The sequence below is a fragment of the Ovis aries genome, chromosome 10 (genome assembly GCF_016772045.2).
Source record: "Ovis aries strain OAR_USU_Benz2616 breed Rambouillet chromosome 10, ARS-UI_Ramb_v3.0, whole genome shotgun sequence".
In the NCBI taxonomy this organism is placed as follows: Eukaryota; Metazoa; Chordata; class Mammalia; order Artiodactyla; family Bovidae; genus Ovis; species Ovis aries.
Window position 1 is genome coordinate 84118388 of NC_056063.1, and position 6639 is coordinate 84125026.

Genomic DNA, 6639 nt, shown 5'->3' on the forward strand with positions numbered 1-6639 from the left:
CGACTGAATGACTGAACTGAACTGAACTGAACTGAACTGAAGATCATGACATCTTATCCCATCTCTTCATGGCAAAAAAATGGGAAAACAGTGGAAACAGTGTCAGACTTTATTTTTCTGGGCTCCAAAATCACTACAGATGGTGACTGCAGCCATGAAATTAAAAGACACTTACTCCTTGGAAGAAAAGCTATGACCAACCTAGACAGCATATTAAAAAGCAGAGACATTACTTTGTCAACAAAGGTCCATCTAGTCAAAGCTATGGTTTTTCCAGTAGTCATGTATGGGTGTGAGAGCTGGACTATAAAGAAAGCTGAGTGCTGAAAAATTGATGCTTTTTCCTTCTAAACTGTGGTGTTGGAGAAGACTCTTGAGAGTCCCTTGGACGGCAAGGAGATCAAACCAATCAATCCTAAAGGAAATCAATCCTGAATATTTATTAGAAGGGCTGATGCTAAAGTTGAAGCTTCAATACTTTGGCCACCTGATGTGAAGAGCTGACTCACTGGAAAAGACCCTGATGCTGGGGAAGATTGGAGGCAGGAGAAGAAGGGGACGACAGAGGATGAGACGGTTGGATGGCATCACTGACTCGATGGACAAGAGTTTGAGCAAGCTCTGGGAGTTGGTGATAGACAGGCCTGGCGTGCTGCAGTCCATGGGGTCGCAAAGAGTCGGACACAACTGAGTGACTGAACTGAACGGACTTTCATTTTATGGCCTTCCATGATATTACCTGATTTCTCTGTATTTAGACCCCTCTGTGGCTTTTCTCTCACCACCCTTCCTGCTGAAGCTCCAATACATTGGCCACTTGATGGGAAGAAGCGACTCATTGGAAAAGACCCTGATGCTGGGAAAGATTGAGAGCAGGAGAAGAAGGGGGAGACACAGGATGAGATGGTTCGATGGCCAACTTGGTGGACATGAGTTTGAGCATATTCTGGGAGATGTGAAGAACAGGGAGGCCTGGCACGCTGCGGTCCAGGGGGTCCAAAGAGTGGGACACAACTTAGTAACTGAGCAAAGAATAAGCCTTCCTTTGCCTCTTTCTAGGTTATTGGTGCCTAGTATTTAGGTTTCTTTCTCTTGCTTTTTGTCTTTATGCATCTCTCATTACCAAAGACAAAATCTTTGCTTAGTATAGAAAACCCCAAGTGGCCGCTCACGTGCAGGCGTCACGGGTGATGACTCCATGTGGTCCTTCTATCAACTTTATTGATATCATTTGCTCAAAATAGACCCAGACCTAGTGAACAGAGGAACTGAATTAGCTGCTGACATAGTTAACACATACACTCACCCACGGCTCATTCCTTCTAGAAAAAAAAAGTTGGGTCATTAACCTGTGATCCAGAGTAAGCTTTAGTGACCTCAGATGGTAAACAATTCCAGCCTGCAACAATGTCAGTGACTGTCCCCAACTCTCTTATTTATAGTACAAGGGACAAGAGTGTGTCATGCAGAATTGAAAATGCTTTCCTATTGGCCTTATTCATCAACCTGGTATTAGCTTCTCTTTGGTGAAATATTAGTAGCTTGTTTAAGCTTCATCGGGTCTTATAAACTCCAGAATTAACATTTCACCTACATGGCGTAGTGGAATGTAGTTTTCTTTTGCTTCATAAAGAGCAATCATGTTTCAGGTGTCCTGTGAATCCACAGCAAACAAATTAATCTTTGTCTAACAATGTTAATTAGGGTGGTATTTAGACCTGAGTCTCACGAACCCTCCTGGGGCCATGACTCACTCAGAGATCCTCAGGTTGACATAAAAAGCTATCGGCTCACATTCCTTTGTGAGTAGAATTCCTGACAAAAATTTATACATTGTAAGTTTAAAGGTGAAAGTGAAAGTGAAGTAGCTCAGTCGTTTCCGACTCTTTGCGGCCCCATGGACTGTAGCCTACCAGACTTCTCTGTCCATGGGATTTTCCAGGCAATAGTCCTGGAGTGGATTGCCATTTCCTTCTTCGGGGATCTTCCCAACCCAGGGATCGAACCCGGGTCTCTGGCATTGTAGACAGGCGCTTTACTGGTTTAAAGGTAACTATTATTATTTTCTAGGCAGGCAGAAGATACTGTGGTTTTCCGTGAGTTCCTGGTGAAAAGTCACAGGATTTCCTACCGAGACATCCTCTCTAGCAATTCTCCCTGTTGACGGCAATCTGCGGGCATGGCAGGCATGTGACAAAAGCGAGCCACTTTCATACAAATCAGATGCAGCTGAGTCACACGGACGGGCGATCCAGACTGGTTGACTCATTGGTGCAAAGGCACGATTCACCCCGGGGAGCAATCTTCCAGAAGGGAAAATGACAAATAAATTTCAGTGTCAGGAAGACTCCTCAGTGACCTATCGGAGGAAAATTCCGCATGGTCAGGACGCCTCCCCAAAGGGACACTATTCAGGGAAGATCTATTAGCGGTAAGTAGGTGACGGTTCCAATACATCCTGACTTGTGCCAGTTAATGTCTGGAATCAAAGGCTATGGCAGGCAGGAGATGAACTATAAGGAAGGCAGGAACTTGCAGAAATGCTTGGCAGGGTTAACTGCATTCCTTTAAGGCTCTGGATGAAGTAGCTCGGAGCACGGCTGAAGTTAATGCGAGATAGATGAATTGTTTGGTGGGGGCATTTGGCAGGAGAAGGGAATACACAGAAGAACAGCCTGGGAATTATTACTGAGATACGGAAAAGCTGTGGATGTTTGCCAGCTTTCCAGTGACTTAACAAGCTGTGACGTTTATAAAAAGCCTAGTGTGTTCTATGCTTCTAAATTTATAGCAAAAATATCAACAGAAGTGTCCAGATAGAGTTTGTATTCTGGCTATGGCCCTTAACCATAAAATATTAGCGTATATGCGCAGGGAGCACAATGTACCTGGCTTATTTGAAAGCTGCATTTTCTCTTTTAATTAGGACGCTTGCTTCCTGGTCTGCAGGTAGTCCGTAAATGAAACATCCGTTTCACGCATGTCTCTAATTACCTGGCAGATTTTGGATTTAGGAGCTCAGACCTTCCTCTCTGGCTCGCTCCTCACCTCCCCCTCCCCTCCTCTCTCCCCCCTATTCCGTCTTCTCTTCCTTTCTTCCTTAACTTCAGCCAGTCCGCCCACATAATTGAGAACCAACCACAAGTTACCGATTCCCTGATGAGTCCACCATTCGATGGAATTAAAGCTGGTTGAGAACTGTTTGACACCCAGTAATGTTTACACGTACAGCTAATAAAAATCGTTTATGCCAGAGAAATAAGATGGCCAGAAAGGCTGTTAGGATGCTGTTATCAAGCATGAGTTCCAGCCAGCAGCCTCTGAAGCAGCCCTCCAGGACAGAGCGAAAGGCGGCAAAGCATGGCCACACTTAACTAGACGCATTTCAGAAAGGAGAGTTCATCCGAAGGGCGCTAATGTGAGACACGCAAATGAGCCCCTTACACCCGTTCTCTTTCCTGCCCCGGACAGCACACTGCCAGACAGACAGCCACAGGGAGATGTTTCTCCCCCTCCCCTCCCGACTCCCCCCTCAGGGACCAGGAAACTTGGCAGCCAAGCCTCTGCTATAAACGGGGGTTGTTTTGCAGTTGGCTGTCCAGGACAGCTCCCTTGATACCAAAAGAACACCCACCACCGTCACCATTTTTCATACGCTTGGCGTGTCCACATGAAAACAAGAACAGCGACGGAACATGGAGATCAGGAGCATGGGGGAGTCTGGACCGCACATTTCCGATGAGATGGTATTCCTGGAGGATGGAGAGAGGTATGGTGGCCAAGCCTGGGGAGACTCACGTGCACCCGACTGGCTCAGGGTGTCCAAGGACCACCTGCGGGGCTGAGTAGACACTCCCTGCAGACCACCCCAACAAGGAAGCTCGGCCGACCTCGACAGAGAGCTCCAGGCTGCCTCCACCAGCTCCCATCGTTTGAGTAAAAGGGCATCTCTCAGTCCACGGGGCATCAGGGTGCTGGGTGCTGGCACTCGGTCCACCAGCTGTTTGGCCAGTGTTGAGTCTGACTGAACAGTCTTCAGGCTGAGTGCACACACACACACACACACACACACACACACAGAAAGTGTGGGATGACCCAGCAGGTGAGGGATGTGAGGTCACCACCTAGCCTGTCAGGCTCAGGAAAGACCTCTGAAAATGAACTGAACACCCAGAACAATGCTTTCTAGATTGTTTAGTGACCTTATCGGGATGCAACAGAGGCCTCCAAGAAGCCAAAGGGAAAGTCCATAAGACTCGCAACAAAGGCAGTGTGGATGAGAAAATTTTAAAAATTAAAATAATTCAAAAAGTGCGATAGGGCAAGTGATTTGGCATGGGGAAGAGTAAACAATGGCGTTTCAGGAAGGGAGACCCTTCCAGGACCCGAAATTAGGCTCTTGTCTACACTCGGAAATGAATTGTCTGAGGAGACGCATGTGGGGACAAAGTAAGAGATTTTATTGGGAAAGGGCGCCCGGGTGGAGAGCAGGAGGGCAAGGGAACCCAGGAGGACTGCTCTGCCGCATGGCTCCCAGGCTCAGGTTTATGGTGATGGGATTAGTTTCCAAGGTGTCTTCAGCCAGTCCCTCTGACTCAGGCCTTGCTGGTGGTGAATGCCTTGTCCAGCCGGGATGGACACCAGAGAGAAGGATTTGGGGAGGTGGTCGGACATGCTGTGCCCCCTTTGACCTTTCCTGAACTCTTCCAGTTGCTGGTGGCTCGTTAGCTCCGTGTTCCTTACCAGGACCTCCTGTCGTAAAACAACTCATGCAAATGGTTACTATGGTCAGTGTGCTTCCCCTACCAAGAAAGAAGTCAGAACTGTGAAGCAGGCTAGGGGATCCCTCCCAGAACACAGAAGAAGACCGTTCTGCTCTGCGCTCCTGTTGGCCAACTCAGCGTCCGGCATGTGGGGAAGAGGGCGTTCCCAAGGGACCAGAGGGCAGGCGGTCCCGGAAGCCAGCTCCCAGCCGCTACCCTGGACAATCGGCAGCGAATGGGAACTTCGGCCCTTAGCCTGTGCGAGCTGAGAGCAGGACTCAGGATGCAAGCCTGCTGCAGGCAGCCAGGGCAACCCGTAGCCCGGCTTCACTGAGGATGCGTCTTACCTGGAAACCCCTGTGGTGTCAGGACGGTGCAGGTGAGACAGGGCTTTCTGAGGTCTGGAAGAATTTGAATTATTATTGGTGAACGCTAGCCCGCATCTCAAGACAGAGAAGGCTTGCCTGCAGTTTCTCTCCTGACAGGTAGTACATCCTGTATCTTCTCTCCTTGAGATGGAAACATTCCATCCTGATTCTTCCATGAGGATTTGTGTGATCTTCTTTGAAACAGAAAGCTACTTGCAGCCGTCAGTGGTTCGTTCACAGCACAAACACTGAATTGGCCCGTGCTGGCCGGGCCTTTCCCTTTGCTGTGGCCCTCTCCTACTGTTTTATAAGTCTCACCAGGGTCCGATATGATTTATCCTGGGTCCTCTAGGACAGAAGCTGTCAATTAGTATTGCTGTATGTCATAGAGGAATTCTCAGATAGATTTATTTTTCCCTATGGAAAAATTGAATCAAGAAAGAAGAGAAAGTACACAAAAGGAGTTATTTAACAAAAATAAAAAATAAGAAAAGAAGGGAAGGGAAAAGGAAAGATAGATGGCAGATAGAAAGAAATCCCCAAAGGCAGGCCCTGTAAGACCTCACGACCCACCAGCCCCAACTCTGTGTGGAGGGCAATTCTCGGGGCTGGTTTCAATTTCCCCAAATGTCCCCTCAACATCTCCTGTTCTGCGTCTTTCTACAATGTGATGCTACCATGCTCCCATCACCACCTTTAACTGAATTCCTCTTCCCCTGAATCTGGGAGTTTCCATCAGCTTTCGCCCTTGGAGTGTGGAGGAGGGGAAGTGCCCTGTGACTTCAGTGTGGACTGTGAAAGGTGGCACGCCTTCAACCTCACCCACTGGAGCCCTCGACCTGGGGAGCCTGGAGCTGGTGGGTGAAGTCTGACGACCCAGAGGTGGCCACGTGGAAAGGAAGCCCCCGCACACGAGAGACCTCGGGGGGCGCTCAGCTCAGCAGTCGTCACCTGGGAGGCCTCGAAGCCCAGGCACCAGACGTGTGAGCCATCAAGCCTCTCAGTGGCTTCCAGCCAGGGTTCACCATGAGGCTTCCCATGCGAGACCCCAGATGTCATGGGGCAGGGACAAGCCATTCCCATCGAGCTCTGTGTGACCTCCAGACCTACACGACACGTGAGCGCAGTCAAACCTCAGGCCGCTAAGTTTCGCTGTGGGTTGAATTGTGTGCCCTCGTAATTCATCTATTGACGTCATAAGCCCCAGGACCTCAGAATGTGACCTTATTTCGTGATGACCAATGGAGTTAGTTGCTTCCCTGGTGGCTCAGATGGTAAAGAGTCCGCCTGCAACGCAGGAAGCCCGGGTTCCATCCCTGGGTCAGGAAGATCCCCTGGAAAACGGTATGGCAACCCACTCCAGTATTCTTGCCTGGAGGATCCCATGGACAGAGGAGCCTGGTGGGGCTACAGTCCATGGGGTTGCAAAGAGTCAGACAGGACTGAGCGACTAACACTTACTTAAGAGAAGAGAGAGGAAGGCAGGATGGAGAAGGTGCTTCCAACCT

At 49.1% G+C, this 6639-nt stretch overlaps 1 long non-coding RNA gene across 1 annotated transcript; it reads left to right on the forward strand.

The window, feature by feature from the left end:
• Positions 1 to 2235: 2235 nt before the first annotated feature.
• On the forward strand, positions 2236 to 5624 carry LOC132657272 (uncharacterized). Its single transcript, XR_009595161.1, has 2 exons — positions 2236 to 2431; positions 4711 to 5624. It is a non-coding gene; the product is annotated as an uncharacterized LOC132657272 (long non-coding RNA).
• The last annotated feature ends 1015 nt before the right edge of the window (positions 5625 to 6639 follow it).